Below are 12,332 nucleotides of genomic sequence, written 5' to 3'. Positions count from 1 at the left end.
AAATTTCTATATGCGGGGTTTTTTTCAGGGCACAAGAATTACAGGTTTCAAAACTGAAGTCCTGGTTTAGAGTGTGGGCCCAGGTTGGAGAGATCTAGAATCTCCATTAAAGAAGTCCACCCAGCCTGGCTGTGCATTGACTGATGGCGGTGGTGGCGAGGCTGGAGGACTGACTTGGAAGGCGCCTGGTGTGGAGGGACTCTCTCATCCTCAGAAATGCAGTTTTCATGCAGTGAGAAAGGTTAAAATCCTGATCTGGTCATCTACCAACCATGTGACCTTGGTCTCCCCCATTGGGAAGGGCATGCAGTCTTTTCAGCCCTGCTCAGCTGCTGAAGAGTAAGCCTTGGGCCAGGAACACATTCTTAGTGAGAGACAGGAGCCTCCACAGCAGTTCTGGGTATATCGCCTCTTGTGGGAAGGTCCCTCTTGTTTCAGATTCAACGTGTGCTCCTTGTTCCGCGTGCGTGCATGCGTGTGTGTGTGTGTGTGTGTGTGTGTGTGTGTGTGTGTGTGTGTGTCACAGGTGCCTGGCCAATCCTGCTGCTGTGTCTGCTCCTGGCAGGAGAAAATGGGGTCCTTCCCCTCCCACCCCACGTGCACATGTGGGGCGTGTGTCAACTGCAAGATGAGACCACTGGCTGTGGGGGACCGATCCCCACTATTGAATCTGATCCTGCTCTGTCTCTTCTCTGTGGTGAAATATTGCTTCCACAAGTGTCTGGGTGAGTCCTGTCTTTCATGGTGACTATGACACCTGCAGCCATGCAGTGGGTTGACACTCTGGGATGCTGCCCTGGTAGCAGGCATTGCTGTGCTGTTTGCTTTCACCATGCAGTGGGGCTGCTCTCTCGAGGAGTGGCAGCAGGTGTCATTTGCTTGACACCATCTCTTATATTTCTGAGTCTCAGCACCTTCATATGTGCCCTGGGGGGCCATCAATAACGGCTCATGGAATTGAACGGTGAGGGAGGTAGCGTGCGTGAAGAGCCTGGCAGGGACCTGGACGCCGGGCGCACCCAATGTGTGGGAGAAACTATTAACCTCAATGTCACCATTAGCATCACTAATGCTCAGGACTCATCCATAACATCTCCCATGAACTAGATCTGAGGCAGGATTCTGCCTGCCTCTATGAGGCTCATTGCAACCTCAGTTAAGCAGTTCAAAGCTCCATGGACCAATAAGCTTTGTTTCTCTCTTGTCCCCAGGAGCCTAGGGCCGGCATCCCTGCAGAAGCAGGATGAGGCCACTATTAGAAACCGAGTTCATTTCCATCCCCTTCATGTCAACACAATATGACATGATTCTGTGTCCCTGTGACAGTCATCAGTGAGCCCCTTCAAAGGACACCTACCCCAGGACTGGCCAAGTCTGAGGCACTCTGGTTCTAGGTCTGAATGCCACACATTCTGATTTTTATTTCATTTCAGAGTGCCAGTGAGCTTTTGTGCTAATGCTGTGCTTTCTTTCGTCTTAGGCTCCGTGGTGGGGAGCTGGGATCTGTTCAGATGTGGTGGCTAGTATTCTGCCCTCGCCTCCATGGAGCATGGTGTTTCCTACGATGCTGGAGACAGCATCCCATCGTGTGTCACTGGAGTGAGAGGTGCAGAGACCCAGGCTGGAGACAGCTTTCTTCTGAGCATGAGGTCATTGGGCTTCCCCAGAGCAATTGCCAGCCAGGCCACCCAGAACCCCCTCCCTGAGCGAGTTGGAGTGCTACTGGGTTAGTGGCTGCATTTGGGACCCTCTTTATCTTGGGGAGCTCTCACTTGCACCACACTGTTCTGCTCAGTAGATTGAAGATGACACCTCTGTCATCTCCCATCCAGCTGTCATGGACACCAAAGATAACCCAGAGGCACAACTTGGAGCAGAAGCCACCGTAGTCGGCCAAAGGGTGACACCCAGCCCTCTCACAGGACAGCTGAGGCTCTCCTGCCCTGAAAGGATCTCACTCCCCAGGGCTTTCATCATGGTTCTCCTGCCCCTGCCCCTCAGTCCAGGCTCTTGGGGAGCCACCAGGTGCATAGCTCTGGCTGTCACCACATCCAGGTTTGTCTTCACTGCTGCCCTTTTGGCCCACAGGAGCACCCTCTTGTCCCGGGACATCTCAGCCACAGCTACCTTTTATGGGGCACTTGCTGTATTGCTCATATGAAGTGCTCGACATACGTAAAGGCAAACCTTGAGCTCCCTGGAAGGGGTACAGAAGGTCACAGAGATTACATTCCTTTGTTTGAGACCACCCAGACATTAAATGCAGGAGCCAGGAACCGTCCCCCCACCCCCGCTCTGTCAAGCTTTGCCACTAGCCAGGCTGTCTCTGTGTCACATGAAGCCACCTCTGGAGTCCTGGCAGAAATGGGCATCTTCACACCCCTTGCTGGCTCAGGGGACTGTGATCCCACAGCTCAGCAGGGAGGAGGAAGTTTGCTGTCATGCTTTCTCCAGATTTTAAAATAGTTATTTGGTTCCCAAACAGAACATGGTGATAGTGATGGTTGGGCAAGGGACAGGGGAAGTGTTACAACCAATCCGATGACGAGGACTGAAAGAGTGAATTGGAGAGGGGAAAGGAACAAGAAATTTCAGCAAACTCCAGGGACACTAATGGAGAGAAATAATGTGGTTAATTACCTCTCTGAAGGCTGGCTGTTGCAAAAGGAATTTCTTTTTTTTTTTTTTTTTTTTTTTTGTATTTTTCTGAAGTTGGAAATGGGGAGGCAGTCAGACAGACTCCCGCATGCGCCCGACTGGGATCCACCCGGCATGCCCACCAGGGGGTGATGTTCTGCCCATCTGGGGTGTTGCTCTGTTGCAACCAGAGCCATTCTAGCACCTGAGGCAGAGGCCACAGAGCCATCCTCAGCGCCCGGGCCAACTTTGCTCCAATGGAGCCTTGGCTGTGGGAGGGGAAGAGAGAGACAGAGAGGAAGGAAAGGAGGAGGAGTGGAGAAGCAGATGGGCGCTTCTCCGGTGTGCCCTGGCCGGGAATTGAACCCAGGACTCCTGCATGCGAGGCCGACGCTCTTCCACTGAGCTAACCGGCCAGGGCCGCAAAAGGAATTTCTAATGAAAAAATAACACGTTTTTCCTGCTGCTTACATCGAGGAAGGACGGACCGGGCAGTCTCTCGGCATAGCGGGCACAGCCATATGTCCAGGGCCACCTCTGCCCATGTCACCTGAGTCGCTGTCCTGCATCCTTTTCTCCAGGGTGCCCACAAAGCAGGCCTCCCATGGAGCCACAGAGCAAGTCATGGGACATTACACACCTCAGCCCCAAGAACTCCAGGGTGTCCCCTGGGAGGACACCATCATTTTCCTCTGCCCCCCTCCTCACCCCCACTTCCTCACAGGAGTCTTGGATCTTGACTCCAAGGGGTAGGAGGCTGACCTCGGGGACTTCCCGAGGCCAGGGCAGAGCCGAAGGACCTCGTGTGCCTGGAAGGACAGAAGGGGACACACTGAGCCAGAGCTTGGGGGCTGAAGGAGGAGGCTGAAGATCAGCACTGATACTCTGTAGTTTGGGGAGCAGAGAGAAGGTTCCAGATCCGGCCTGACACATAGAAGCAGGGAGACCAGAAATATTTCTCTCTCACCTCACTTCCTGGGTTTTTTCTTTTCTGGAACTACTCTATCCTCCAGGCCCCAGGAGACCTTGGGAGTGCTGACTGCAGTCCATGATTGTTCCAGAAGCTTATCACTGGGATTCTCGAAAGGAGGCAGCAGGCCGATGCCTGGAATCAGCGTTAGCTCATGGGTCTGCTCAGAGGAACAGGACTTTGGCAGCCTCCACCCACATCTTTGGGACCTGTTCGGGGAACAGGGCATGAGAGCAGGACCTTACCTCTGTGTCTGCAACTCTTTCCCTTGGCCAACTGGGGAGGGGCTGCCCCTGCATTAAGGGCAGAAGAGGCTTGCTGACCCTCACCTACCTGAACCTCCCACCCTGCTGTTGGCATCAGCACATAACACCCTGAAAGAAGGTCCAGGACACTCCTCCCTGACCCCTACTCCAGCCACTGACCCTCCCCAACCTGCCTATGCCCTGTCCTCCACTTCCTCCAGCCTTCTGGGGGCAGAGCAACCCTGTAAGCTCCTCTGCTTTCTGCCACCCTTGAGTAAAGTGGGGACAGCTCTGTCACAGGACCCTTCCTGTCCCTCACGTGCGCTGCTCACAAACTCATGACACTGCCCCATTGACAGAGCAGCTCTTGCCTCTAACAGGATTGTGCAGAAACCCACCTGACCAAGAACGCAAAGCCATTGGGGGTTACAGGGCATTTCTTCTGTACATGACCTGCCTGAGAAAAAAACCGTTCTACTACCTGAACCTCCACTGAACCCTGACCCTGGCTACAGGCTGGCCTTGGTTGCAGAGTTTTGAATTGAGCCCTAAAAAACATGCACAGCAATGGTACTTCCTTGATAGAGCAATTAAACTCAAGAGAGGGGCAGGGACTTGCTCCAGGTCACACAGCACATCAGGCAGACCTGGAGCTAGAATCCAGTCTCCTGCCTCTGGGCCCAGGAGCATTAAATCTCAGCACCCAGCACTGTTTCAAAGCCAGGCTTTGAAAAGAAGAGGGGATATGCCCAGGGAGGGGGAGCCCTGACAGAAGTGAGTCATGGAAGTTCATTCTCTCTGGGGCATAGGCATTCTTTTTCCCTTCTCCCCTCTTCTGGGGTCTGGCCAGGTGAAGGGCAGAAAGTGTGTGTGTGTGGGGGGAGAAGCTCTGCTCATCACCCTCATCCTGGGGGGAACAGGAAGAGGGGGGAGCAGGCAGGTCTTCTCAGAGCAGCAGCAGCACATGACCCCATGGCACAAAGAGCTGAGATAAGAAGGAGGGTTGATCTCTGCTGCTTCAAAGGGGAACAGAAGCCGTCCTGTCACGGCTGTTGATCAAAGTCTCTGCGGAGGATGTTTTATGTGCCCTACGTTGCACCTCCTCCCGGCCCCAGGAAGACAGGAGTCCCCCCACTTGTCATGCGGAGGCCTTCCTCCAAGTCTCACTGTATATTAGAGAACATTGCCCACCCCCTGACCCCCACCAGCAGCAGGGTCCCACGGCAACTAATAGGAGCCAGCACTTCCAATTCCCCACCAGCCTTTTTTCTGGGCAGCTCAGTCCAAGGTCATGCCCTGGTCTGTGGGGACTAATAGCTACTATATCCCCATGCTACAGATGAGAAACTGTGTCCAGAGCCACAGGTTAGTTAACCCCCAGGAAAGACCCATTCTTATGGGCGTACGCGGCCTTGCCCGGTATGACAGGCTGGAGGATGAGCCTCCCTCTGCAGCTGCCAGTTCACCTAGTGTGTGCAGACCCCTGAAAGACTGACCTCTACAAAATGGAGAGATGAGCCTTGCTTCTGAAGCATCTCAATTCAGACATCTGGGGCATCCAAAATTTTTTCATTTCTCCACAGAGGTGGCGGTGAAACCCCCAAACCACACCCAATTCCATTTATCTGCAAATATGTGCCTCATGTCTGACAATCCTTAAATGCTTAGTCACTAAACATGATGCAAATCCAAGTTTCTCAGCCTGGGATTCAAGGCCCTGAGAAACCATAAAAGGCCACGTGGCCTGTGGTTAGGAGTGTGGGCTCCTGGCCCAAACTTTCTGGGCTAGCCTGTCAGCCCCTCAACCTCCTAGCTCTTTGACCCATGGGTCATTTAGAAGTAGGTTGCTTAGTTTCCAGTAAGTGGCAAGTTTTCTGGGTATGTCTTTGTTATTCATTTCTAGTTCACTTCTATGATGGTCAGAGATGAGACTTTGCATTGTTTCTTTTTATTTTTAATTTTTATCGATTTTTATTTATTGTGTTTACATAGATTCAAGTGTCCCACAGAATATATCTCCCCCCACCCCCATGTTCCCCCTCAACATCCCCCTTGCCACATCCCCCCAACGCCTTCCCCCTTCCCTCCAGGATTTGCTTTTCTGCTCTCTATAATGTTGTGTTATGTATATATAATTTCACCAATCTCTTTCTCTTCTCTGATCCCATCCTCTCATCCCCTTTCCCTCTGTCCGCTTTCCCTCTGATCCCTTTGATCCCGCCTCTGTCTCTTTTCTACTCCTCAGTTCACACTGTTTATGAGATTCTTCAAATGAGTGAGGTCATATGATATTTTTCTTTTTCTGTCTGGCTTATTTCACTTAGCATAATAGTTTCCAGGTCCATCCATGTTGTCGCAAAAGGTAAGATTTCCTTCTTTTTCATGGCCACATAGTATTCCATTGTATATATGTATCACAGCTTTTTAATCCACTTATCTACTGATGGATGCTTGGACTGTTTCCAGATCTTGGCTATTGTAAACAATGCTGCGATAAACATGGGGGTGCATTTCTTCTTTTGAATCAGTGGTTTGGTATTCTTAGGATATATTCCTAAAAGTGGGATGGCTGGGTCAAAAGGCAGTTCTATTTTTAATTTTTTGAGGAATCTCCATACTGTTTTCCATGGTGGCTGCACCAGTCTGCATTCCCACCAGCAGTGCAGGAGGGTTCCCTTTTCTCCACATCTTCACCAGCACTTATTATGTGTTGTTTTGTTAATGAGTGCCATTTTGACAGGTGTGAGGTGGTATCTCATTGTGGTTTTAATTTGCATTTCTCTAATGATTAGTGATGTTGAACATTTTTTCATCTGCCTATTGGACATCTGTATGTCCTCTTTGGAGAAGTATCTGTTCATTTCTTTTGCCCATTTTTTGATTGGATTGCTTATCTTCCTGATGTTGAGTTTTACAAGTTCTTTGTAGATTTTGGTTATTAACCCCTTATCAGACGTATTGTTGAATATGTTCCCCCATTGTGTAGTTTGTCTTTTTATTCTGTTCATATTGTCTTTAGCTGTGCTAAAGCATTTTAGTGTGATATAGTCCCATTTGTCCATCCTGTCCATTTCACTTGCCCATGGAGATAAATCAGTACATATATTGCTGTGAGAGATGTCAGAGAGCTTACTGCCTGTGTTTTCTTCCAAGATGATTATGATTTCATGACTTACATTTAAGTCTTTTATCCATTTTGAGTTTATTTTTGTGAATGGTGTAAGTTGGTGGTCTAGTTTCATTTTTTTGCAGGTAGCTGTCCAGTTTTCCCAACATCATTTGTTAAAGAGACTGTCTTTACTCCATTGTATGCTCTTACATCCTTTGTCAAATATCAATTGTCCATAAAGGTGTGGGTTTATTTCTGGGTTCTCTGTTCTGTTCCATTGATCTATATGCCTGTTCTTATGCCAGTACCAACCTGTTTTTAGTACAATGGCCTTGTAGTATAACCTGATGTCTGGAAGTGTGATACCACCCACTTGATTCATCTTTTTCAAGATTGCTGAGGCTATTTTTGTTCTTTTTTGGTTCCATATAAATTTCTGGAATATTTGTTCTATCTCTTTAAACTATGCCATTGGTATTTTAATAGGAATTGCATTGAATTTATAAATTGCTTTAGGTAATAGAAACATTTTAATGATGTTTATTCTTCCTATCCATGAACATGGTATATGCTTCCACTTGTTTGTATCTTCCTTGATTTCTTTTATCAATGTTTTATAATTTTCCAAATACAAGTCTTTAATCTCCTTGGTTAAATTTACTCCTAGGTACTTTATTTTTTTAGTTGCAGTAGTGAAGGGGATTTTTTTTTTATTTCTCTTTCAGACAGTTCATTGTTGGTGTATAAAAATGCCTCTGATTTCTGAATATTAATTTTATATCCTGCCACCTTGCTGAATTCATTTATCAGGTCTAGTCGTTTTTTGACTGCGACTTTAGGGTTTTCTATGTACAGTATCATATCAGCAAATAATGATAGTTTTACTTCTTTTCCAATTTGGATACCTTTTATTTCTTCTTTTTGTCTGATTGCTGTGGCTAGGACTTCCAGAACTATGTTGAATAAGAGTGGTGAAAGGGGGCACCCCTGCCTTGTTCCTGATCTTAAGGGGATTACTTTTAATTTTTGCCCATTGATTATGATGTTGGCTGTGGGTTTGTTATAGATGGCCTGGCCTTTATCATGTTGAGGTATGTTCCCTGTATTCCCATTTTGCTGAGCATTTTGATCATAAATGGGTGCTGGATTTTGTCATATGCTTTTTCTGCATCTATTGATATTATCATGTGATTTTTCTCCTTCCTTTTGTTTATATGATGAATCACATTGATTGATTTCCAAATATTGTACAACCCTTGCCTCCCCAGAATAAATCTCACTTGATCATGATGTATGATTTTTTTCATGTATTGCTAGATTCGGTTTGCTAATATTTTGTTGAGAATTTTAGCATCTAAATTCATCAGGGATATTGGCCTATAGTTTTCTTTCTTTGTGTTGTCTTTTCCTGCTTTTGGAATCAGAATTATGCTTACTTCATAAAAGGAACTTGGAAGTCTTCCCTCCTCTTGAATTTTTTGAAATAGCTTGAGAAGAATAGGAGTTAGTTCTTCTTTGAATATTTGGTAGAATTTGCCTGTGAAGCCATCTGGCCCAGGGCTTTTGTTTGTTGGGAGTTTTTTGATAACTGTTTCAATCTCATTTGTTGAAATTGGTCTATTTAGGTTTTCTGATTCTTCCAGATTGATTTTTAAAAGATTATATTTTTCAAGGAATTTGTCCATTTCACCTAGGTTGTCTAATTTTTTGGCATACAGTTCTTCATAGTATTTTCTTACAATCCTTTGTATTTCTGCTGTGTCAGTTGTTACTTCTCCACTCTCATTTCTAATTTTATTTATTTGAGTTCTCTCTCTTTTTTCTTGGTGAGTCTGGTTAAAGGTTCAACAATCTTGTTTACTTTTTCAAAGAACCAGCTCTTGGTTTCATTAATCCTCTGTATTGTTTTTTAGCCTCTGTGTCATTTGTTTCTGCTCTGATCTTTATTATTTCCTTCCTTCTACTTCCTCTGGGCTTTACTTGCTGTTCTTTTTTTAGTTCTTTTAGATGAAAGGTTGTTTATTTGAGTTTTTTCTTTCTTCTTAAGGTATTCCTATAATGCTATGGACTTCCCTGTCAGGACTGCTTTTGCTGTGTCCCATAAATTTTGAGTTGTTGTATGTTCATTTTTATTTGTTTCAAGAACATTTTTCATTTCTTCCTTGATCTCCTTGTTAACCCATTCCTTATTTAATAACATGCTATTTAGTTTCTAAGTGTTTGAGTGTTTTTCAGTTTTTCTATTGTAGTTGATTTCTAGTTTCATGCCATTGTGATCAGAGAAGATGCTTGATATGATTTCAGTCTTCTTAAATTTATTGAGACTCGTTTTGTGTCCTAACATGTGTTCTATCCTAGAGAATGTACCATGAGCACTTGAAAAGAATGTATATTCTGCTGCTTTAGGGTGAAAGGTTCTGAAGATATCTATTAAATCCAGTTGATCTAATGTGTCCTTTAAGACTGCTGTTTCTTTGTTAATTTTCTTTCTTGAGATCTATCCAGTTATGTTAGTGGGATATTGAAATCCCCTATTATTATAGTATTGCTGTTGATCTTGCCTTTTATGTCCATCAAAATCTGCTTTATATATTTAGTTGCTCTTATATTAGGCACATAGATATTTATAATGGTTATATCTTCCTGTTGAATTGCTCCCTTTATTATTATGTAGTGATCTTCTTTATCACTTACCATAACCTTTGTTTTAAAGTCTGTTTTGTCAGATATAAGTATTGCTACCCCAGCTTTTATTTATTTCCATTTGTATGAAATATTTTTTTCATCCCTTTACTTTCAGTCTATGTGCATCTTTTGTTTTAAGGTATGTCTCTTGTAGACAGCATATGTATGGGTCCTGTTTTCTTATCCACACAGCTACCTTTATGTCTTTTGATTAGAGCATTTAATCCATTTACATTTAAGGTTATTATTGATATGTAGTTGTTTATTGCCATTTTATTCTTTAAATCTACATTCCTCTTTTACGAGCTTTTTTCCTCCTTTGTTCTGTTTTTTTTTTTAAATTAAATTTAATGCAGTGACATTGATAAATCAAGGTACATATGTTGAGAGAAAACATTTCTAGATTATTTTGACATTTGATTGTGCTGTATACCCCTCCCCCAAAGTTTTTTTTTTTTTTAAATGAATTTTTATTAATGGTAATGGGATGACATTAATAAATCAGGGTACATATATTCAAAGAAAACATGTCTAGGTTATTTTGTCATTAGATTATGTTGCATACCCCTCGCCCAAAGTCAGATTGTCCTTCGCCATCCTCTATCTAGTTCTCTGTGCCCCTCCCCCTCCCCCTAACTCTCCCCCTGTCCTCCCTCCCCCCACCCCTGGTAACCACCACACTCTTGTCCATGTCTCTTAGTCTCATTTTTATGTTCCACCAATGTATGGAATCATGTAGTTCTTGTTTTTTTCTGATTTACTTATTTCACTCCTTATAATGTTATCAAGATCCCACCATTTTGCTGTAAATGATCTGATGTCATCATTTCTTATGGCTGAGTAGTATTCCATAGTGTATATGTGCCACATCTTCTTTATCCAGTCATCTATTGAAGGGCTTTTTGGTTGTTTCCATGTCTTGGCCACTGTGAACAGTGCTGCAATGAACATGGGGCTACATGTGTCTTCACGTATCAATGTTTCTGAGGTTTTGGGGTATATACCCAGTAGAGGGATTGCTGGGTCATAAGGTAGTTCTATTTGCAGTTTTTTGAGGAACCACCATACTTTCCTCCATAATGGTTGTACTACTTTACAGTCCCACCAACAGTGAATGAGGGTTCCTTTTTCTCCACAGCCTCTCCAACATTTGCTATTACCCGTCTTGTTGATAATAGCTAATCTAACAGGGGTGAGGTGGTATCTCATTGTAGTTTTGATTTGCATTTCCCTAATAACTAATGAAGATGAGCATCTTTTCATATATCTGTTGGCCATTTGTATCTCTTCCTGGGAGAAGTGTCTATTCATGTCCTCTTCCCATTTTTTTATTGGATTGTTTGTTTGTTTGTTGTTGAGTTTTATGAGTTCTTTGTAAATTTTGGATATTAGGCCCTTATCTGAGCTGTTGTTTGAAAATATCATTTCCCATTTAGTTGGCTGTCTGTTTATTTTGATATCAGTTTCTCTTGCTGAGCAAAAACTTTTTATTCTGATGTAGTCCCATTCATTTATCTTTGCCTTCACTTCTCTTGCCATTGGAGTCAAGTTCATAAAATGTTCTTTAAAACCCAGGTCCATGAGTTTAGTACCTATGTCTTCTTCTATGTACTTTATTGTTTCAGGTCTTATATTTAGGTCTTTGATCCATTTTGAATTAATTTTAGTACACGGGGACAGGCTGTAGTCGAGTTTCATTCTTTTGCATGTGGCTTTCCAGTTTTCCCAACACCATTTGTTGAAGAGGCTTTCTTTTCTCCAGTGTGTGTTCTTGGCCCCTTTATCAAAGATTATTTGACCATATATATGTGGTTTTATTTCTGGGCTTTCTATTCTGTTCCATTGGTCTGAGTGTCTATTTTTCTGCCAATACCATGCTGTTTTGATTATCGTGGCCCTATAATATAGTTTAAAGTCAGGTATTGTAATGCCCCCAGCTTCATTCTTTTTCCTTAGGATTGTTTTGGCTATTCGGGGGTTTTTATAGTTCCATATAAATCTGATGATTTTTTGTTCCATTTCTTTAAAAAATCTCATAGGGATTTTGATGGGAATTGCATTAAATTTGTATATTGCTTTGGGTAATATGGCCATTTTGATTATATTTATTCTTCCTATCCAAGAACAAGGAATATTTTTCCATCTCATTGTATCTTTTTCGATTTCCCTTAACAATGCTTTGTAATTTTCATTATATAGGTCCTTTACATTCTTTGTTATGTTTATTCCTAGGTATTTTATTTTTGTTGTTGCAATCGTGAAGGGGATTATTTTTTTGAGTTCGTTTTCTAATATTTCATTGTTGGCATAGAGAAAGGCTATGGACTTCTGTATGTTAATTTTGTATCCTGCGACCTTACTGTATTGGTTTATTGTTTCTAATAATCTTTTTGTGGAGTCCTTCGGGTTTTCGATGTATAGGATCATATCATCAGCAAAAAGTGATACCTTTACTTCTTCTTTTCTGATATGGATGCCTTTTATTTCTTTGTCTTGTCTGATTGCTCTGGCCAGAACTTCTAGCACCACGTTAAATAAGAGTGGAGAGAGTGGACAACCCTGTCTTGTTCCTGATTTAAGGTGGAAAGTCCTCAGTTTTATGCCGTTTAAAATGATGTTGGCTGATGGTTTATCATATATGGCCTTTATCATGTTGAGATCTTTTCCTCCTATACCCATTTTGTTG

At 43.5% G+C, this 12,332-nt stretch overlaps 1 non-coding gene across 1 annotated transcript; it reads right to left on the bottom strand.

The window, feature by feature from the left end:
• Nucleotides 1-2,982: 2,982 nt before the first annotated feature.
• Nucleotides 2,983-3,058, bottom strand: TRNAA-CGC (transfer RNA alanine (anticodon CGC)). The gene has a single exon. It is a non-coding gene; the product is annotated as a tRNA-Ala (tRNA).
• Between the last annotated feature and the right edge of the window lie 9,274 nt (nt 3,059-12,332).

The sequence above is a fragment of the Saccopteryx leptura genome, chromosome 6, assembly GCF_036850995.1.
Source record: "Saccopteryx leptura isolate mSacLep1 chromosome 6, mSacLep1_pri_phased_curated, whole genome shotgun sequence".
Lineage (NCBI taxonomy): Eukaryota > Metazoa > Chordata > Mammalia > Chiroptera > Emballonuridae > Saccopteryx > Saccopteryx leptura.
The sequence above is the reverse complement of the archived record's forward strand: the minus strand, read 5'-3'. Positions and strand labels throughout refer to the sequence as shown.